At 43.4% G+C, this 23,416-nt stretch overlaps 1 long non-coding RNA gene across 1 annotated transcript; it reads left to right on the top strand.

Annotated features, from left to right (window-relative positions):
- The first annotated feature begins 832 nt into the window (after positions 1–832).
- Positions 833–22,196, top strand: LOC128405293 (uncharacterized). The gene is made up of 3 exons (XR_008328261.1): positions 833–986; positions 1,275–1,367; positions 22,017–22,196. It is a non-coding gene; the product is annotated as an uncharacterized LOC128405293 (long non-coding RNA).
- The last annotated feature ends 1,220 nt before the right edge of the window (positions 22,197–23,416 follow it).

Raw genomic sequence — 23,416 nt, 5'->3', positions numbered from 1 at the left:
CCACATATTTATTGAATATCTCATTGGTAGTAGATTTCCATCCAGCACCTTCTAACATCAGAGAAAGCCACCACTCAGCAATCCTGGATGGCAGTAAGGTGAATTCAAATGCTGGACCACCAGTATTTATTTCAGGGAGACAGTTAGGAGAGTTAGGAGGTTTATCTGCTAATAGTAACACCTTGAACTTTGAACTTTGCTAGGTAGCAAATCAGCAACCAGTGCAGGTCTCGGAGCACAGGTCTCCTTGCTGGCAGGGTCTCATTCCTGTCAGCAATTGTGCTGCAGCATTCTACCTTAACTGCAGCTTCTGGCTCAAGCGCAAAGGAAACGCCACATAGAGCTCATAATTGGACTGAAACTCCCATCATCCCTGACCATTGGCCATGATGGACAGGGTTGATGGGAAATGGAGCACAACAGCAAGAGATTCTTAATCTCGGGGTTGTGGATTCGAGGCCCACATTGGGCAAAAAGATTCCTGCATTGCATGCGGTTTGACTAGATGACGCTTGTGTTCCCTTCCAGGTCTATGATTCTATGAAATCTAGAAGGTCACAGGTTAACCCTCCCCTGCTGTAGAAGCTAGAATACCCCGAGTAACCCAACTGCAGAGGCACCAAGCCATTCCTTTGCGCTAACCGCCACATCTTGTCTCTAAGGAATTTCAAGCAGGAAATCATCATTTCAAGATTTCCCCCCTGTCAGGATCCACTCTGACATTAATGGCGACCTTAGCCAGCCCTGTAATCCCACACAAAATTGAGTGGCTGTGCTTTAAGGGCCTACCGCTTCCCCCACACTGAGAGCTCCCCCGTCATCAGACACACGGCTACTCACTAACACAAGCCAGATGTTGGACAGGCTCCGTTTCCTGATTAGTTGAGAATTCTCATCTGGAACGGCGTATTTTGGCCATGATCCTGAAATCCAACCACTGAATTAACCTTCTAAATAAAGCACAAAGTGCAAGTGCAACCATGTAGGTAAGTAGATGTGTTTGCACTGAATTCACTTTAAAATTTAGCAAGCAAGATAGAAAACTTCTGCACACCAGGATTTACATATAGAAATTGGCACACAGGGTTCCAATCTTATTATTTTTAGCGGAGAATAATCCAAACTTCTTAAAAATTCAAGGAGTCCCTATAGATGCATGCCACTCTGTAGACTGAACTCGGGCTTTCAGATATCACTCTCTTTAGTTCTAACTTTCTTTCTTTGCATCTTTTGGACTTTTTTCATGTCTGCCGATGCTGTCGTGACGCTGGCAGCCCACTGTGAAGTGTTGAGCATTTGTAACTGGCACAGAACTGGGATGTGGCAGCTGCCTTTGAAGAAGAGGTGTCGGAACAGAACTGGGTCAGGTCTGTATGCATTAATACATCTCGCTGTGGAAATGATATAAAAAAAATCCCCAAACAGCTCAGGTAGAAAGTTTGATTCAAAAGTGTTGGAAGATATTTCGATTTAATAGTGGAAGCTGTAAAATGGTGCTGCATTGGGAAAGATGGCCTCTCTGCAAGTCATCATCCACTTCTACTTTCCAACTTGGCCAAAATGGATTCTTGACCCGGATATCCATACCCTCCGACATTCCTCACTTGAAAATAGGGACATTTCTCACTCCCCTCAACTGACCCTCCTCAACCCCTCAACTGACCCTCCTCAGCCCCCTCAACATTTCCTATCAGAAGAAGGGCAGGTACCACTCCTTGCACTTCACTCCACTCCTTCTTTCTTCCCACCCAGGGCAGCCCTGCCCTCTGCCTTCCCCTCAGAGCCAGGGCATCATCTGGGGCTGGGCCTCAGTGGCTGCAGCCTCTCCTCCTCCTCAACCGCTCTCCAGTAGCCTCTACAAGCTGCCCAACGGAGAAGGCCAGCAGCGGCAGCCATGGAGAGCCAGCAGGATGCTCCCTCACAACTGCCACAGCCGCCATCACTCAGGAGAAGCACTGTCTCACCCTTCTCCCTGAGTTCAGCAGTGGTGGCACTGGCAGGGGAACTAGGGACATTCCAGGGTCAAATCCGAAGCTCGGATGGCTTTCGTAATTCCAGGACCATCTCTGGAAAATCAGGGCATTGGAGGGTATGCGATGTGGGCAAAAGTTACTTCTGTCTTGCACCACCACTTCCCTTTGGATATGTGTTCCTGGAAAGTAACTGCAACATTCCACCCTTTGAAGAAAGGAGATCTAATGGCCAAGTGGGAGGAAGGCCTACTGAATGCCACGATCCCAAGTCTACGATTACACTGAAAATTCACATGATTCACTCGAGTGAAGGCGTAGAGTAACTTCAAGAGGGAAACTGATGAGAGGGAAGCAAGGCAATAACTCAAGGCCTGCATTACTGACGGCAACTCTTGCCCTCCATGGGAGATATAGCCTTCATTTGTCCGTCAACGTAAGCACCTTCCAGATAAGTCAAAGCCTTGTGGGGTAAACGGCTTGAAACTGAGCCTCCTGGCCTAATTGGAGGCTTGCTGCTGAGATAGCCCTGCAGTGACAATAAACACAGTCTTCTTTGTGTACACCCCGGCGGTGGGAATGCGCATCTGGGATTCATCTGGCATCCGAAGTTTGCATCTGGAGGTAACAGTGGGCCCTCTGCATGACTCCAAGCTGATTGTTGCTTAGTCTTCGTTTACATGGTTAAGTGTCAACATCTGTCCTAAGGGGGGGAAACCTCCACAGAGGAATTCAATTACTTTTTCATAAATGAACATACACAACTCTTTTCTTTTTTTAAAGTTGGCATGTGGAAGGAGAAGCATAATCTCAAAAGTATGGTATCTAGAGCAGGGATGGGTAATCTTCCTCCTACCCCACCCCTGAGAGTTGTGTTTCTGTGAGGTAATCTGTTTGGGGCAGTAATCGAAACTGGTCAGAGCCAAAAGTGTGTAGCCCCCCCTATCTCTTTCTGCCTCCCCTTTTCTCCAGGTATCTCCTACTTTTCAGCCACCTGGGGGGCACAGGGTGCCTAGAGCATGGGCTTTCAGGCATCCCTTAGGGCTCTTTGGGGTGCATATCAGGTGGTCCTTAGTGAGGAGGCCAGTAACAGTCAAGGAGTATTCCTAAATGAAAATATGCCCACTAATACGAATCTTCCCTTGCAAGGGAAAGCCATAGGGCATGTTCAAGGCACTGCTCTCAGCTCATATGCACAAAGGTTGGGTTGTGACAGGCTCAGACTTACACACTTTCATTTCAATGTCCAAGGGGAACCTCTGTGTGTGCATTCCAAGCACCTTCCATCTATTGCCTCATCCATCTCCCTTTCCCAATTGTGGCGCTGTTAATGTGCAATGTTTCTTTTATATTCTGGGATATAAATTAATAATTATGTTCTGCAAAACTGTTCTGCCTTGCAGCTCTACATCTCCACATGCTGCAACATTAATAAATTAGTCCCCAGACACTCCCTTTCAATATAGGTTTAGTGTATAATTACAAAAGTACCAGAAGGCAAAAGATTAACAGATTGTGGGGCCCAGAGATATGCATTGCCGAATAGCATAGCTCATGTTGTACTGAGTCATCAGATCTTAGCTGCCCATGCTCATTCTCCCTCTCCCTCCCATCTTACATTCCAATTTCTATTTCATAAGTCCAGTTCACAAAATGCCCCTACAGCTGACCATCTCCTCCATCAGATTAGCAGTCTCTTGGGAAATTGATCTACCAAATTGATCACGAGAGCTACATATTAAGTCAGTTTTTTTTAAAAAAACCCTCAGTTAAAAAACTTAATAATTGCCCTTTGCTTCTCAAAGTACTCAAGGCAATGTACAGAAGATAAAACACACAATAAAATCTGATCAACACAAAAGCAAACCTTATTTAAAATGAGCAATGTGTTAAGACACTAAGGGCGGATCTACACTTGTGGTTTATAACGTTAAAAATGTGTTATTAAAATGTGACACCAGAGGGCGATGCTGAGCAGCGAGCCACCAGCAAAGGGAAACTGCCATTAAATGTTATAGGACGTCATATTTAATAACGTTAGAAGATCAATGTGGATTCAGCCTAAGAATCTCTGAAAGTGTAGTACAGTGATGGGGATCCTGCAGACCATGGACCAAATTTGGACCATGGGGTCATTTTCTCCAAACTGTGCCCACTTGCCCCCACACCTGACATCTTATTTGAGAATTGGTCAGGGGCAGGTAGTGTGCTCCTGATTGCAAGATGGCAAGGAAAAGCAGGTTTCAGCTCTCCTGTAAAGTTAAAGCCACTGCCTGATGAATTAGCCGAGTAAGAGAATTCTCTGCAGGAAACTCAGTTCTTAGATCAGTTCTCATCTTCAGCTAGGTAAGTTGGGCTTCTCTAGGGACCATGATCCAAAGCTATAGTACCACTTATAGAGATGGGTAGCACAAAAGGCCACTGAATGAATCTCCTTAATGGATGAAACACAAGAGATTTCAGCTCATTCAACACCTCTGATTGTGGCGGGTGATATCTGGTTTTCAACATCATGATACATCACCGGCTAAACATCACAATATACTGATATATCATCAGCCAGGTGGGTAGGGTTGAAGAAGAAGAAGAAGAGGAGGAGGAGGAGGAGGAGGGGGGGGAAGAAGGATGGAGCTATGCAGACGCATAGGCTGGCTTCATGGTTTTCTCTGTGTTGTGATTTTTGCTGGCTCCTGCTCTTGTGGTTCGCTGCCCCTGCAGGAGGCAGGGAAAAGCTGAGCTGGCAGAGTTAACAGGGGCTGCAAGAATCGAGAGAAGCATTGGCTGGCCTCATTGTTTTTCCCACATTGTGATTTTTGCATAGCACACATACACACACACCTCATGATTTGTGATATATTGCCAGGTCAAAAACTCTGAGACTGATATCACAATATGGATATCATACCAGTTTTGGATGATATTATCAATATATCGCTCAGCCCTAGTGGCAGGCTTGGGCACTATGGTGCCCTGAGTGTGGCCAAAATTTGGTGCCCTCACCCCAGGTACTTGTGCTGTCTTCCCAAAGATGAGTAAGGAGGCGCCTGGCTTTGGGAAGGAGGTGTGAGGCTCTGACAGGGTCCTAGACCCCTCCTACCTCCTTCCCAAAGCTGGGAAAGTACTAACTAGGCTTTGGGAAGGAGGTGGGAGGACTTTAGGACCCTGTCAGAGACTCATGCCTCCTTCTCAAAGCCCAGTGTCACAGGCTTTGAAATGGCACCCCCCTCAGCTCAGCGCCCAGTGTGTGCACACTGCTCGCACAGCCCTAAACCAGATTCTGCTTCTGATTAGCAGATCAGCCCTATGAGATGGATTTCTCCAGCTTGTTCTGCCTCATTGTCATGAGCATAGCATATACCCCCAAGTTAGAAACTTGCATTTATTGCCAATCTTCTGAGACAGAACGGTATATTTATGCCACATTGCTTTTTTTATTTTGCCATAAAAGGTACTTGTGATGATGAGAAATGTCAGGAAACAGATTTTAGATGGCCGAACATATAAATGTATCTCGTCTTAATGATTCCACATTTCTACATCAATATTTGCTGAAAGCAAATGGATTGAGGACTTAATTGACAAGTAAATCTTTCACTGCTACTGTGTAAAGATCAGTATAAAACTAGGATAAGTGCATGGGAACCTTATGAAGTGCCTTCTCCCATACCATCAAACCCTTACTGGTCCCAGAAGCTGGGATGGGCTCTTCTTGTTACTTCATTGGTGGGCTTCGACCGTACTATGGTGAGGCAAGAGAGCCTTCTCTGTTACACACACACACACACACACACACACACACACACACACACACAGTGGACTGCCATTCCTCTGGAAGTACAAATGATGGAGATCCTGGTAGGATTCCACCCACAAGTAAAATCACTCCTGGAAAAAAGATGATGGAATACATGAATCCTTGGGTTCTTAAATTCATCAAATCCAAATTGAAGGAAATATGACATAGGCTCTGCGCATGTGATTCCATCATCCCTGGGGCAGTATATGAAGATGCCACAGCAGAATGGCATATGTGCTGCCATGGTAACAGATGAATTGGTTGGCACTGGATGTGGGCTTTTGTTTGGTTATTAAGCTGGTAGCTGCAGAATGCTACAACTGGTTTGTTAAAACTGGCAGCACCCATCTATTTCCACTTTCACTGTAGATCAAGGGCAACTTTTGCTGATCCAGATTTTCATCCGTCCCTGACCCCTGTCCAAGATCGATGTGAGGGGCTTTATTCCAATTCAATTTTTGCCATGGCACCCATTTCTGTTGATCTGGCAGCCGGCCACACTCCAAGAACAGAGGAGAAGAGAACAAAGGGATTGGCTTCTACAGGTGCTGACAAGAGGAAAGTCAGAAGAGAATAGATTAGCTATTTGGTTTTGGAAACTGGCACCTTATCTGAGAAAGGGATTCACTACATGACAAAGAAATCAACAATGCTGCCAATAATTGCATATATTAGTAACTATCTCTAATGTGAATTGCAATTAGGAGGATTTGAATTAGTTAAGGCTCTAATTACCATCAATATCTGCTAATTATAACGAGTTCACTATATATATATATATATATATATATATATATATATATATGTATGTATGTATGTATGCAAGTCCAGTTGTGAAGATATTTGTGTTGGCTTTCTTATCCATATTTACACTTGTATTCATTCTGCCATCTACCTCGCTGAAGGCATCCAGCATAGGGGCAGGTGGAAATGTGCAGAGCGAGCCCCAACTCCTTGTTGGTGACTTAGCACATACATGGTGCCCTTTCCACCCAGTGATGGCAGTAGTCTGAAAACATGTGCCTTGCTCATGTTGCCTTTCCAACATGAGGACCAAAAGATAATGAGGACAGAGGACCATGAACTACAGTGATGGGGAATTTGTCCCTCCTCTAGCAGTTACTGGAATCCAACTCTCATCAGCCCCAGTCTGGAGGACAAGTGGTCAGGAATGATGGAATTTGTAGTCCAGCAATATCTGGAGGACCACAGGTTCCTCCTATTATTATTATTATACTGCCCTATACCCGGGGGTCTCAGGGTGGTTCACAGAATAAAATCAAGATATAAAAGCATAAAATACCTAATAAAAATAAAAACAACAATCCAACCCGCCCAAAAAAATCCAGACAGGGCATAGGATGTAAATCAGGTCAACCAAATACCTGGTTAAAAAGGAACATTTTTGCCTAGCGCCTAAAGGTGTATAATGAAGGCACCAGGCAAACTTCCCTGGGGAGAGCATTCCACAGATGGGGAGCCACTGCAGAGAAGGCCCATCTCGTGTTGCCACCCTCCAAACCTCTCAAGGAAGAGGCACATGAAGAAGGGCCTGAGAAGATCATCTTAGGGTCCGGGTAAGTTCACATGGAAAGAGGCGGTGCTTGAGGTATTGCAGTCTTGAGCCGTTTAAGGCTATATAGGTCAAAATCAGCACTTTGAATTGGGCCCAGAAGCTAAATTATGTATTTAGAAATACAGTCTGGCATCGATGTCTTAGCATTGCTAAAGCAAATCAAATACACGACACTCAACGATTAATGACTTCCATATGGAAAAGCAAACTATTTCGGGGTGGCAGAACTGAGCACTGATTGGAACATACTTCAGTTTCATATATAATCCACCTAGAAGCTCAAGTCTTCGCAGCTTTCTATGCTTTAAGTATTTGGAGCAAGCACTTACAATGGAAACAAGAACTGGACCCTTACCTTCCAGTTTTCCAAGTGCTCAGCATTGCACAACACACAAAACTTATTAAAAAAATCAGATCATAGTTTGCTTAGTGTGGCAACTGGCACCAGCTCAACTAAGCTTAGACTGACTCAAACTTTGCTTCCTGATGCTAGGCTCTGTTCTTTGATATGGAGAGTGAAAATCTACGTGTAAGCAATGAAATCAGATACGTCCATTCCTTACAAATTAGACCATTTGCAGCCAGTACAGTACAGAGCTGGCATTGAAGGAGACTTAATTATGAAAGGAAATATGGAGACAGCTTGATCCAATGCAGCCAAGGGCTTCAAAGTGAAGCAAAATTTTGTACGATTAAGGAGCAGTAGATCTGGCAGCAGGTACTAAATGAGGAGGATAAGCACACTTTCTTGGTGTTTGCTTTGTGGGCCGCCATCCAGCTATGGAAACATAATGTCCTTGGAACTTGCCCAGACGGGAATCAACTCCCGTCTGGTGATACCTTTCAACCACGGCTTGGGAAGAAGAGAACATGAGGTATGAGAAGGGCTATGTGTTCTGATGTCTAAGACAATTTACTTTCTTGCTCAAGTTGAGGATGAAGGTGATTCTTGCCTTTGGTTCCAGTTACAATAGCTGGCATGACCTGGTCTTCAAGTTATGCTTCAGAATTACAGGTCTCCAAATACCACGCATTCTCCAAGCGTCCCCAAGGTCCAAGAAAAAGGAATTGTGAGTTGTTTCTGTGAGCACTGTAAGGATGTTTTCAGCAAAGAATCAAACCTAAATTGAGAGATGAGGATAGAATATTGTTCAACTTGGACCTTGAGAAACACTTTTAACATCTGGGTTAGTTCATCTTCTGCTTCTGAGATAGTTCAGTAAAGTACTTATGTCAACATTTTAATCTTAAGACCACTTCATACAGGATCTGCTATGAGTATGAGTACATCTGCTTAAAACCACCACATGGATGGCTACTGCAACTGACCTCCGATGGGGAGTGATCTCACAATATTTTCAGTAGCTTGTATGACTTGCGTACCTCAACATATTGAAAATCTGTGTTCTCTGCATCTCTGCAACTGCTGAGGTGCCCAACTTGCACCTTCATAGGCATTTTAAGTAAAGTATGATTGCATAGCTTTAAACAAGTTTTTAAATAAAATAAAATAAAATAATTGCATTGTATCCTTGTAAAACACTTAGAGATTATTGTAGTTAAGTGGTATGCAAATTATTTAAATGCATTAAAAATATGCTGCTCTATTTTTATATATGGGACGCGGGTGGCGCTGTGGGTTAAACCACAGAGCCTAGGACTTGCTGACCAGAAGGTCGGAGGTTCGAATCCCCGCCATGGGGTGAGCTCCCGTTGCTCGGTCCCTGCTCCTGCCAACCTAGCAGTTTGAAAGCACATCAAAGTGCAAGTAGATAAATAGGAATCGCTCCGGCGGGAAGGTAAACGGCGTTTCCGTGTGCTGCTCTGGTTCGCCAGAAGCGGCTTAGTCATGCTGGCCACATGACCCGGAAGCTGTCTGCGGACAAACGCCAGCTCCCTCAACCTATAGAGCGAGATGAACCCCAGAGTCGGTCACGACTGGACCTAATGGTCAGGGGTCCCTTTACCTTTACCTGTTTTTATAGTACTCATGTTGTCATGGAGATACAAAGTAAATGTTTATTTTTTAAAACACACACACACACACACACACACACACACACACACACACTTACAACATACCTATAAAATAGCTCAGTTTTATTATCCCGAAATGATGGCCTTCCCAAAAAACCTTATAGTGAAATGATGGCAAAGGCTAGGAGGTCCCTATTTTCTTCGGAGAAACATTGGATTGGCAACAAAAAAAAAGAGATTTTCCTTTTGATCATCTTAGACCCTCCAAGTGTTCCTATTTTCCAGGGACAGTCCTGGATTTACAGAAGCCTTCCCCGTTTTTGATTGGAATGTTAAGCTTTTCCCTAGAACAGGGTTTCCCAAACTTGGGTCTCCAGCTATTTTTGGACTACAATTCCTATCATCCCTGGCCACTGGTTCTGCTAGCTAGGGATGATGGGAGTTGTAGTCCAAAAACAGCTGGAGACCCAAGTTTGGAAAACTCTATTCTAGGACATCCCTATTTTCATTTGAGAAATGTTGGAGGGCATGGAGTTATGCGACCCCCGAGCCAAGGAGATAAGTAACTATACAACCTTTAGAAGTCATCTGAAGGCAGCCTGGATAGGAAAGGTTTTTTAAATGTTTAAAGTTTTACTATGTTTTAAAATATGTTGGAAGCTGCCTGGAGTGGCTGGGCAATCCAGTCAGATGGGCGAGGTATAAATAATAGTTATTATATTATGGAATAGGACATCCCTATATTCATCAGAGAAATGTTGGAGGATATGAAGGCAACATTTCAATAAAGCACTTGCTGGATCCCCCTTTTCTACTCTGAAAAGCTCTAATGCTACAGTAGTTCTCTGTCCTGTAATCTGGAGGTCTCTTAAGTTTAAACCTATGCTTAAAGGTAAAAGGTAAAGGTACCCCTGACCATTAGGTCCAGTCATGACCGACTCTGGGGTTGCGGTGCTCATCTCGCTCTATGGGCCAAGGGAGCCGGCGTTTGTCCGCAGACAGCTTCCGGGTCATGTGGCCAGCATGACTAAGCCCCTTCTGGCGAACCAGAGCAGTGCACGGAAACGCCGTTTACCTTCCCGCCGGAGCGATTCCTATTTATCTACTTGCACTTTGATGTGCTTTCGAACTGCTAGGTTGGCAGGAGCTGGGACCGAACAACGGGAGCTCACCCCGTCGCTTGGATTCGAACCGCTGACCTTCTGATCAGCAAGTCCTAGGCTCTGTGGTTTAACCCACAGCGCCACCCGCATCCCAAAACCTATGCTTACATAAAGCTAAAATTGTAGGGGAGCATCCAGCCTGGCAACGGGGGGAGGGGTACCCAGCAGCTATAATTAGGTAAAAAACAACAACATATGTCAGCTGAAAGCTGACAAGAAAAGCTCAATATTTTCAAGGCTGCAAATAAGGTACACACCACATTGAGCTTTCTTCAGTAAATCATTGCCCTAAAAATTAAATAAGAAGTAGCTTTGCTTTGTTGCTTTAATTATTCAAATGTGATCTGGTACAAATTTATTTCTGTCTTCATTCTAACTCATTCAGCAGTGATAAAACATCTTTGCTTTAGTCTACATCTTGTTATCGTATCCGGTAAATGCCAAGGAGAACTTTTTGCAATCCTATAAATGAGATGATTAAAATGGCAGGCACATTGGGCTTTGAAATATTTGCCCTTTAAAAGCCAATATTGATTGTCCCCAGTAGTCTGGGAAATTAAGGAGCTGGTTCATGCGTGGAATAGCACTGGTTGATGACTCATCCCCTCATGAGTCATACCTGAATTTGTCCATTGGTCTGACTGAAAAACATTGTGTTTTAAGCAATGACAAATGGTAGAAATTTTCTATCTGTGGTGCTTGATCTGTAATGACTTACTCAAGCATGTTACCACCTAATGCTGTGGTCATCTACTGAACAAGTCTTAAATTGAAGAAATGAAGTAAGCAAGCTACCTTGTTAAGAGGTGAGGAACTTGTGGGGGCCTCTGCATGTTGGAAGACTCCAACTTCCATTGTCTCTGCCCATATGAAACCTACATCTTGGGTCTATGTGTGAGCAATAAAACTTCAGTGATCTTTAGCCCCAACCAAGAGCTCTTTGGGAGAGATCACAATAATCAGAATAATAATAAATAAATAAATATATTATTTCTACTCTGCCCATCTGACTGGATTGTCCCAGCCACTCTGGGCAGCTTCCAACATATATAAAAACATAATAAAACATTCTTCTTCTTTGGCGATCACTCGTAACCGAGTAAGATTGTCTTCCATAAACACGGTTTTAACTATGAGTCCATAAGTGACTGTGGAGGCCAATTCTGGATCCACAAGTCCTTCCACAGTGGGGACCATAGCTGTCAACTTTTCCCTTTTCTTGCGAGGAATCCTATGCGGAATAAGGGAATTTCCCTTTAAAAAGGGAAACATTGACAGCTATGGTGGGGACATTGGTTTCCGGGTGGGAGTTGATCACGGTGTGGATTTCCCAAGCGTGCCTTCCTCTTAGCATGTTTCTCCCTTGCGTCCTGAATTTGAGTGTATTCAAAGCCCATGACACCTATGGTAAAAATCATTACACATTAAAAGGCTTTCCTATTTGGGGCTGCCTTCAGATGTCTTCTAAAGGTTATATAGTTATTCCTTGACATTTGATGGGAGAGGTCCTTGGAGCTGGACCTCACTGTCCAGCCTCAATGTTGGGGGTGGAGATGTTCCTTCAGGTATACTGGGCTGAGGCTGTTTAGGGCTTTAAAGGTCAGCACCAACACTTTGAATTGTTCCTAGAAACATGCTGGGAGCCAATGTAGGTCATTCAGAACTGGTGGGACTGGCCACTCACAGTCACCTGTCTAGCTGCTGCATTCTGGATTAGTTGTAGTTTCTGAGTCACCTTCAAAGCTAGCCCCATGTAGAGCGCATTGCAGTAGTCGCAGCAGGAGATAACCAGGGCATGTACCACTCTGGCAAGGCAGTGCACAGGCAGGTAGGGTCTCTGCCTGCATACCAGACGGAACCACCCTAGACACAGTATTAATCTAACCAGAATTTACCTCCAAAATGACTCCCAGGTTATGCACCTGGGCCTTTAGAGTCACAGTGACTCCATTCAGGACTAGGGAATTCCCCACACTTGCCCACCCTCTGTCCCCCAGAAACAAGACTTCTGTCTTGTTAGGACAGTCTGTTAGCTGCCATCCATCCTCCAATCACCTCCAGACACTCTCAAGAGTAAAACCATTTTCACTCTGTAATGTATACATGGGCTTGACTTGTCGTTTGGATATCTGTGGCTCTGGCATGGACTTTCTTACAACTGTTGATAGCGCACGACTGTTAACCTTCACCCTTGTCAGTATGGCAGCTTTCATAAGCACCGAGTTCTCTTTGAAATACAGCACCCCAGAGATGTGCCTAATGAATATCTCTGTATACTTTTTAAGAAGCCATATGTTATATGCAGCAATATATAAAAATGTGTATACATGAAAAAGATTATTAAGGCAAGCCTGTTTTATGATTTCAAATACTTTCCATATGTTATCACATATTCCAGACAGTATACTAGTCTCATAAAATTAGGCTTTATTTTTTAAAAAGATATGTTTGTTATTCTTTTCAACCAAGAATTATATACGTATATGTGTTCCATTATTTCTTTAAAAAAAACTACAGGAAACATTTATTCAGAGCTCTACAGAAAAAGAAACTTGAGCCTAGGATTCCAAAAGCATTGATTATTCTGAAACAAGGATTATAGATCAGAATTCTCCACACCAGTGATTTACTGTTTTTTCAGTGAATTTGACTAGGAGCCAAAACCGCTGGTGATGTTTTTTGTATGGCAAGTTATAACCATGAAGTACCCAGCACACATAGTACCCAGAATCTGACCTCCATGCTGCAAGTCTCCATGTTCAGTACCATGTTCCTGGTAGGCACTGAAAGGAACATGAAGGCTCACAACAAACTAGCTAAATGCCATATAATAATTGCTTCAAAAGTTATAGGCTAGGATGGAAAAGTTACTAATCATCTTCAACATACCAGCCAACATTTCTCCAATGAAAATAGGGATGTCCTATTAAAATAATAATAATAATAATAATTAATAATAATAATAAGAAGCCCATATAGTTAAAGCTATGGTTTTCCCAGTAGCGATGTATGGAAGTGAGAGCTGGACCATAAAGAAGGCTGATCGCTAAAGAATTGATGCTTTTGAATTATGGTGCTGGAGGAGACTTTTGAGAGTCTCATGGACTGCTAGAAAATCAAACCTATCCATTCTGAAGGAAATCAGCCCTGAGTGCTCACTGGAAGGACAGATCCTGAAGCTGAGGCTCCAATACTTATCTCCTTGGCTTGGGGGGCGGGTGTTTGCATAACTCCATACTCTCCAACATTTCTCCAGTAAAAATTGGGACGTCCTACCATACCCTTCAACTTATCTTTGATGAAAATAGGGACGTCCTAAGGAAAAGCGGGAAATTCATGGATCAAATCAGAAACTGGGTTGGCTTCTGTAAATCCAGTACTGTCCCTGGAAAATGGGGATACTTGGAGAGTCTGGTGACATTCCCTCAATGCAAACATATGCCCTAATACAAAGCATATTCACTATCTGGCTATTCACTGAATAATCTCATGTGTTTTTCAGGTTTGCAGCTCCAAATCTAGAACAGACATTGAGAGCAGTGTCTATTAGCACTACCCCATAGCAAACAGTGCAGTGTCCATGGTGTTTGGCCATCTCTGTCTGAGAAGGTGGTGGTGATAGGGCAACGGTATGTCTCTGGAGCAAGACATGGCTGCAAGTCATCAAACTCAGTGGGGCTTACTTCTGAGTAAACCAGTATAGGATTACACTGCAAAGCAGCAGTTACTTCATCTGCTAATCTAGGTTGCTGCTTCTTGTACTGTAGGCCGTTGAATTTCAAACTGAACTGAAATGTTGTTTCAGCTCTTAAGTGGAGTTGAAACGGAGTCTTGGAGGAGATCCCAGCGATGCCATGTGTGCTCTAGGAAAGCTTTCAAGCCAATTATAAACTCCTGAAAAGGAGTCTGGCAAGCAATCACGGATGACCTGCTATAAATGGGAATTACAGCTCTTGGCATTCCCCTAACAAGAATGAAAGCTTTTCAGGGAAACCGGGCAGGACTGTGGATGGTAATGTCTGTGCCTGCAGGCGACTCAAGAGTTCTCGCCTTCCTTCCATCTGCCAAAGGGTTGGAAGTGAGTGGCTTATGCCAAAATGAGACTTATGATTTGCCATGCCACCATGTACATTATATGTGCTATGTGAGCAGACATTAACGCTTTAGACCTGAGAAAACCAATTCACGTTCACCCAAATGGCAAGGTGAATAGCAAGTCTGAAGTCCTTAAAAAGCAAAGCAAAGCAGAACAGAACTGTTTTGCATGCTCAAATAATGGAAAATAAAATGCAAAATAAAACGACCTGCTTCCGAGTCTACACATTTTGAAATTCTTGCTGGCAAGAAAGCTCTGCCTCCAACAGTCTTTGAGCCGGTATAATGTGTAATTCTGGGCTTTACTAGAATGAATTGCCCACTCTTTCCCCTGCCCACACCTCATTATATGTTTGGTATGGGAAAGCTACACCTTAAATTTCTACTACTGCAACATTGTGATATCTGGATTTGGGCGATGGTCTACATGTTTGAGCAAGCCTCTCAAATTCCTTCTACAACCAAGGGGGCAGACAGCATGCCGTTGCTATTCACTAGGTGAGGTGGAGGCTAGCAAATAATTTCCTTCTTCTAAACATTTAATTTCCTTTCTCTCATCTGATCAAGAGCAGCAAATATTAACACTGATGTTAGCTTTGGGTGCCGATGAAGAAACTTCCAAATGAAAAACAGTAGCTGTGATCCTCCCTGAAATTCTTAATTTCTGATCATTGGCGAAGGGAGTAAAAAAAATCAGATATGTTCTGGAAACGAAGTAAACCCTTCTAAAGTTCATACACTTTGCAGCAAATATAAACTAATGTAGCAGCATAAATATGCTAAGATGAAGTTGGCTGATATGGAAAGGAATACACAATTTTAAAGATAAGATTATCAATTCATGAACACCAATGCTGGCCAAGGAAGGAAATGAGAATTTTCAATAAGGTGTCACATGAAAAGACACTTTTGCTCAATATTATTAAATCTAATGATTGGCAGGGTGATGATCCCCAAACATTTAACTCAGCTGACCTACTATGGCCAGGCTTCTCCAGCCTGGCGCCCTCCAGGTGTCTTTGACTACAGTTCCCATCATTCCCAACAACTGGTCATCCTGGCTGAGGGTTGATGGGAGTTGTGGTCCAAATGATCTGCAGGATACCAGGTTGTATGTATATGTTTCTCTATAACAATCAGCCTTGGGCTGATTGAACATTCTGTGTCCTTTAAAATGTGTTTGTTGGTTTGTTTTTTTTAATGTATTTTGTGTTTTCATTTTGTATTTTTATGTTGTGAAACTGGGACAGCTTCTGTAAATATGGGACTGTCCCTGGAAAAGAGGAATATTTGGAGGGTCTGTGAGTCATTTATATAGGCAAGGGATGGGGAAGTTGTGGCCTTGAGATCAGTGCTATCTTTCTAGGGGGGGGGGGAGGTGCTGGAACTTACTATGAATACCTTCCTTGATCTCTTATAATGGCAATGGCGCCCACCTGAGAGTTGCCAGAACTGAATTCTGGCTGGAAAAAAAGCTTTACTTGAGATGTTGTAGGGTTACAAAAAGAAGGTTGATCACCGAAGAATTGATGCTTTTGAATTATGGTGCTGGAGGAGACTTTTGAGAGTCCCATGGACTGCAAGAAGATCAAACCTATCCATTCTGAAGCAAATCAGCCATGAGTGCTCACTGGAAGGACAGATCCTGAAGCTGAGGCTCCAATACTTTGGCTACCTCATGAGAAGAGAAGACTCCCTGGAAAAGACCCTGATGTTGGGAAAGATGGAGGGCACAAGGAGAAGGAGACGACAGAGGACGAGATGGTTGGATAGCGTTCTCGAAGCTACCAGCATGAGTTTGACCAAACTGCGGGAGGCAGAGGAAGACAGAAGTGCCTGGCGTGCTCTGGTCCATGGGGTCATGAAGAGTCGGACACGACTAAATGACTAAATAACAACAACAACAGGGTTACAACTCCCATCTTTCTTTACCATTGGCTGTATTGACTGAGGCTGATGGAAGACACCAGATTGGCTAACCTGGCCCTAAAAAAAATATGTTTGCACAATGTAGTTTTATCCCACTTGGGAGTTTTCTTGCTCCCCTCAGAAGCAACTTATGATATGGAGGCGTGAAAATGCACAGTGTGCTACATTTAGTTTTACTAGATGTGATGGGAGGCATGGTTGCTCATGGGCTGCTATTTTCATTACTGTCCTCCTGCAATGTCTAGCTCTAAGTTCAGTGACAATTACAGTTTCCTTTAGCTGCCCACATCAAGCTCTCTCAAACACACCCTTGCACACAAAAATTTCCATGTAACTGGCTCAGTTAAAACCCTGGATAGATCTTAACACAAGCCAGACTCGTATGTTTGACACAAAACTATAAATTTTAGTGGACATGCTGACTGCTGAATTCTCTCAGTTATACAGACTTTCAAAGCAGGACAGGGAGCAGATTTCAACCCAAACAACTTGTCCAGATTATATTGGTTGGGATAAGGTCAACAGCCTCGGTGAGCAAACAAGAGAAAGGATCACACAACTATAAACAATGTTGGTGGTTTAAAGTGCCAATAGGCTATGGTTCCTGGTGCAGTTTTTGTTTGCTCTTAGCACACTCTTTAGACGCCATTGGAATGACCATTTCCCTTGTAGGAAAATTATTGGAAGATAGGGAGGAAAAGACCAGAAAGCTTAAAATGCATTGTAGGGATGGGCCCTTTTCCATTCCGCGGGCAACTTTTGCTTGTGGGCAAGCCTCCCAGGACTGCATCTCAATGCCGAGCAAGGTCAGTGCTGGTAATACACATGATAGGCAATGGATGTGACTCTTAACTTTGCAGAAAAGCCTGCATATTAGTCACACATTGGACTCACAGCTGTCCATGGAGGCGCAGGTTAGTTCTGTGTCCAGGGCAGCTGTCCACCAGCTCCATTTGGTACACAGGCTGAGACCCTACCTGCCCGCAGACTGTCTTGCCAGAGTGGTGCATGCTCTAGTTATTTCCTGCTTGGACTGCTGCAATGCGCTCTGCGTGGGGCTACCTTTGAAGGTAACTCGGAAACTGCAATTAATCCAGAATGCAGCAGTTAGACTGGTGACTGGGAGTGGCCGCTGAGACCATATAACACCGGTTCTGAAAGATCTTCATTGGCTCTCAGTACATTTCCAAGCACAATTCCAAGTGTTGGTGCTGACCTTTAAAGCCCTAAACGGCCTCGGTCCTGTATACCCGAAGGAGCGTCTCCACCCCCATCGTTCAGCCTGAGGTCCAGCGCTGAGGGCTTCTGGCAGTTCCCTCACTGTGAGAAGTGAGTTACAGGGAACCAGGCAGAGGGCCTTCTCAGTAGTAGCACCTGCCCTGTGAAACGCCCTCCCAGCAGATGTCAAGGCAATAAACAACTATTTTACTTTTAAAAGACAACTGTTTAGGGAAGTTTTTAATGTCTGATGCTGTATTGTTTTTAATATTTGGTTGGAAGCCGCCCAGAGTGGCTGGGGAAACCCAGCCAGATGGGCAGAGTATAAATAATAAATTATTATTATTATTATTATTATTATTATTATTATTATTATTACACAAAAGCAAGAGATTCTACACAAACATCACTGTGTCCTCCATCCAGGCAAGTCAGAGTCCATTTGTGCAGTCAGTAAAAGCAAAAGGCAACCAAAAGCAAGCTTTTTGAGTTTCTGGTACATGGTCTCTCCCAGCTTTGGAGGCACTGATACATTCACTTGCCGAGGGCGCAAGCAGGTGAGCCAACTCTACAGAGCTGAGGTGTCTTCAGTCCCCTCAATATAAGTTGGCAGGGGGTCAGGCCCTCTCAATGTTGAGGGGGTGGAGGAGGCCAAGGGCGGAGCCTGAGTGCAAGAGAGGAGGAGCCACCAGCCATTGAAACTGCATCACACTGGGCTCCTCGCTTGGTCTCATATGATGTCACACTCAAACGACACACACCAAGCGCATGATGTAACACATGTTTGGCCCCCTTAATTTTTGGTGCAAAACAGCACCTCTGGGCATAAAGGAGTCTAGGGACGTCTCTGTTGCCACAATATAGGACTTCATATATCTCACACAAGAAGCAACCCAAGTTGTACACAAGGAAAAATTCAGTTCTGTGACCTGTATAAATTATGCAGATATGCCCAATTTCTTTTGTGTTGCATAATTTATTCCGCTTTGTTTCTATTTTGCATAATTCAATCTAGTTTTGTGGGTGATGGAGAGAGGCAAAGAGGTATGTAGGTCACTGGAGCACGAGCACTTCAGTGACAACGCTTGAATTCGAGTTCAGTCACTCTTCTAGCTTCCAGTTTTCATCAGGCATCTCTCTATAAACACCAGGAGGTAGAAACCCAATCTTTTAAAGATAGTCTCAAGTAGATAGTTATGCACCCAATGCCACATTCTGCAAGGTTTTTTTGGGGTGGGGGGTGGGTTGCATCATCACAGACCTAGACATATACCATGGAAAATTAGAATTGACTGGCAGGTCAGATTGCTATCTCCCTCAGCCCCCATGGGCCAAATTTGACAGGCAGAGAAACTCCCATTGCTGATCCAGGTGGTCTCCTTGCACAGGGATCCCCTTCTATTCATACAGATCCCTTGGGAAGAGGTAGAAGGATCAAGGGACTTACTGGAAAGGGAAGCATGTGCAGTCCTATAAGACAATAGCTACCTGTCTGCTCCGAGCGAGATGCCACAAGGCTGTAATAGCTTCAGCTGTTCCTGCAAATGCCATCTGTCATCACCAGAGAAAAACAGCACCTTCTAAAGCTCTGAAAGCTGCTTGAGCAAGGGAGAGATATCAGCCCAAAGGAACAGTTGTGGCATATCCTCTCTCTGTAAAGACCCGTTTCAGACTCACAAACAGACTTGAGAGGATGCTAGAAACGAATTACCATTTCAAGGTTGTGCCTTCTGCCTCAGTCCTTTCTGATGAGATAGTTCAGAAACTGGATTTTTTAAACAAGCAACCTGTGCCAGCAGATCTCGTGCAGATCAGAAAGTGGCACTACAAAGTATAGACATGGCAGTGGTTTTCGACTAAAGGATATTCCTTTAAAGAGCAAGTGTCATGGTAAAATAGGTCTGCTATTTACTTGTTTATATTTATTTATATTCAAAAGGGGGGCAGAAGAAACGAGCAGTTGTGAAGAGGAAGAAGGCAGCCCTGTTATGGGGAAGTTTTTAACATTATATTATGTTTTTATATGTGTTGGGAGCCACTGAGAGTAACTGGGGCAAACCAGGCAGGTGGGCATGGTATACATAATAAAATTATTTATTTTTATTTATATTTAAAAAGATTTACATAAGGATAGTGTACTACTTCGCTCTCTCTAATTTTACTATAAACAAAATAAGCCAAATGGTCAATTATCTTGCATATCTGATACAACAGAGCATGTGAATAAAACAGTATACAAAATATTGACCTAGTGTACCACAGTGTACTATATTCATGAGAAAGAATGGTATGGAAAAATTATATCTGTTTACTTTTTCATTCAACAGTCTTTCATGCATTGTGGAGTTTTGAGGGGATATTTACGGAGACATTTCAATGGTGCTATAGGAGGCACACATATGGAGGAATTTTTCTCCTATGCTATTTTTAAAGCAAGGGCTATTTTATTGAAATGAGGCTCCAACACCCAAGGCAAGGGACATTGTCTTTTTGGTTGGCACAAGAAAAAACCAGATCTCACTGCAAAAGGGGGCTTAGCTACATAGCTAGTTGTGGCAAGGAGTAGCTACTTTTTGGCTGGCACTGCTTAATTTTTCATATTTTTTGGGGAGGTGGGGTTACAGATGATGAAATACCTTAATAAATTAGATTGGGGAAAGGAGAGAAAACATTGTCAACAAATCTGAGTGATGAAGATCGCAGGCTTTGGTTCTCCCCTTTCAAGAGCCAATCCCATGCTTGTCTTTGTATATAACTGGGACCCCCGGCAATAGTCACTTGGGATCTTGGCAAACTGAAAACTCAGCCCTTTAAGTCATGAACAACAGATTGAATGTTACATTGGGTAAATCAGGGAAATGAAGAAATAAAACCAAGTTCTATGCTTGAAACAACAGCCTTATTCATTTTCTCTTGCCAGAAGCCAAAATCCCAAGATGGGCAAATAATAATACAAGCAACATAATTCTCTGACAGAACAAATTGCACATTATTTTTTAACTCTGTTTCTCTACGCATCGTTGCCAGTCGTCTCCTTAAACGTAAGCCATGGGATTCGAAATAGTCACAAAATAGTCTTTATATTTGATACACTAGAAAATGATATAAGCTAATTCAAGCCCTGAAGGAAACACAAACACAGGTCTGTGTTGGCGCAGGGCAACTGTTTATAGTGAAAAGGAATTTGTATCGCTTCACAGAATGAGAGAAATATTGTATATCAGCCACCAACTTGCCGTCCAGCTTCAAATCTATTTTTAACCAGATAAAGCATTCAAAAGAAACCCACAAAATCTGCTAAAGGGAAAGAGTCCAAAGCCATCCCTTTTGCATGGAAAAAAATGTGGAACTCATTAGCTGAAAAGCCTTCATGAACTGTTCATGCATAGATTGTGATTCATTTTCTATACCCTGAAGGATATAAGGTGGTACTCCATGTTAGGCATGGTCAGAGTAGACTCACTGAGTTAAGTGATCTAAGTCCATTAGTTTAAGTAGATCTACTCTGAGTATGACTTACTTAAGTTGGATATTACTCACAGAATACAGATATGTACATTTCTGAGCACAATTCAAAGTGTTGGTGCTGACCTTTAAAGCCCTAAATGGCCTCAGCCCAGTATACCTGAAGGAGCGTCTCCACCCCCATTGCTCAGCCCGGACACTGAGGTCCAGCTCCGAGGGCCTACTGGCAGTTCCCTCACTGCAAGAAGTGAGGTTACAGGGAACCAGGCAGAGGACCTTCTCGGTAGTGGCGTCCGCCCTCTGGAATGCCCTCCCATCAGATGTCAAGGAAATAAACAACTATCTGACTTTTAGAAGACATCTGAAGGCCGCCCTGTTTTTAATGTTTGAGGTTTTATTGTGTTTTTAATACAGTGGTACCATGGGTTGCATACACTTCAGGTTACAGACTCTGCTAACCCAGAAATAGTGCTTCAGGTTAAGAACTTTGCTTCAGGATGAGAACAGAGATCGTGCTCTGGCGGCACGGCAGGAGCAGGAGGCCCCATTAGCTAAAGTGGTGCTTCAGGTTAAGAACAGACCTCTGGAACGAATTAAGTACTTAACCCGAGGTACCACTGTATTCTGTTGGGAGCTGCCCAGAGTGGCTGGGGAAACCCAGCCAGATGGGCAGGATGTGTATAAATAAATAGCAGATGAACATGCTACTACAGATGGGTGGATGGATCTGAATTTCAATTTCTCACAGTTTCTCTTGTTTCCAGTCTCCAGTTTGCCACATTTCTGCATGAGTTTCTGATCATTTCATTTTATTTTTTCCTTCACAGGAAAATTCATCACCACTCTAACCCTAACTGGAGTACAGTGGTACCTCCGGTTGCAAACGGGATCCATTCTGGAGGTCCGGCTGCATCCCTAGGTATTGGCAACCGGAGGACTGCTTCTGCACATGCACGCACGGCGAAACCCATTCGCATCCCAAAGATTACGCATCCAGAGGGATATGTAAGTGGAGATAAGACTGTATAGCATGAATAACTTGTCACTTTCCAAGATAGGCAGTCTGCAGGTCCTGAGCCTATTCTTATTTAATTTGCAGTCTCAGTTAGACAACGATATTGGGATATACAGAAAGTTAAGCATCATCCAATTTCAAAATATTTGGAGACTAATGACTTTTTATCCAGGCTTGCCCTTAGCAGTCTCTGCCTCTTTCACAATTGCCAGTTATCCGTTCCTATCTGGTGGTGTGGATCTCTTCTGATGCCCGGTAGTTTGTCAGCAGCCTGGCAGTTACTTATTTCTAGCCTTCTGCAAGTTCTTTCTCAGGCATTTATCAGCGTGCGGAGGGGAGCACTGAGTGAAAACAGGAAAATCCTAATTTACGACTTTAATATACATCCAACTATGCTTTCCGTGCTCACAGAGGGATTTATAGCACATGCAAGTCACTCTATCATTTTTTCCACAACTGTGCTGGAGACTGAAAACACACCATACATCAATTCACTGGAGAAAATATAACACCACACGGTTGTCTGAACCATCCTAAAACCCTTGCTCTGTCCAAGCCTCTGCCACATTTGCTGCTGACGGATGGCATGCGCAACGAGAAAGCATTAAGCAATAACCTCTACTTATGTGCTCTTACTTTCAGGAGAAAACATCGCACCAGAAATACAACTTGCCTCTTCTTTTAAGACCTGCAGATGAGTGACAGCGCCTGCCTGCAGCCTCTCCACCCTCAGCTCTTTCGTGGGGAGTAATTTTGCTTTGGCAGCCAGGAGGAGGATGGAAGACAAAGCAAGTGCCAACCATAATCACACAGACAGATAATATGTGGCACCTCACTCAGTTGGCAGAGCATGAGACTTTTAATCTCAGGGTTCTGGGTTCGAGTCCCACTTTGGGCAAAAGATCCCTGCATTGCAGGGGGTTGGACTAGATGACCCTCGTGGTCCCTTCCAACCAGGGTGGATAAAGATCAATGATTTTTTTAACAAAATAAAAAATCAGATTTTTTAAAATTTAAATCGGATTTTTTTTAATTTAAATTGCATTTTTAAAATAAAATGCTTTTGGAGGAAAAATATTTCTAAAGATAGTTTTCTATCTAAGTTACATTATAGCCCAAAGGCTATTCATCAGGAAATAAGGATTTGTTTTAAGTTTTTCTTAAAACAAAGTACTAAAACTCAATCTAAGGTTTTGTTTTGTTTTTTTAAAT

This window comes from Podarcis raffonei, chromosome 17 (genome assembly GCF_027172205.1).
Source record: "Podarcis raffonei isolate rPodRaf1 chromosome 17, rPodRaf1.pri, whole genome shotgun sequence".
NCBI lineage: Eukaryota > Metazoa > Chordata > Lepidosauria > Squamata > Lacertidae > Podarcis > Podarcis raffonei.
Note: the sequence above shows the minus strand (reverse complement) of the source record. Positions and strands in the feature narration are given on the sequence as shown.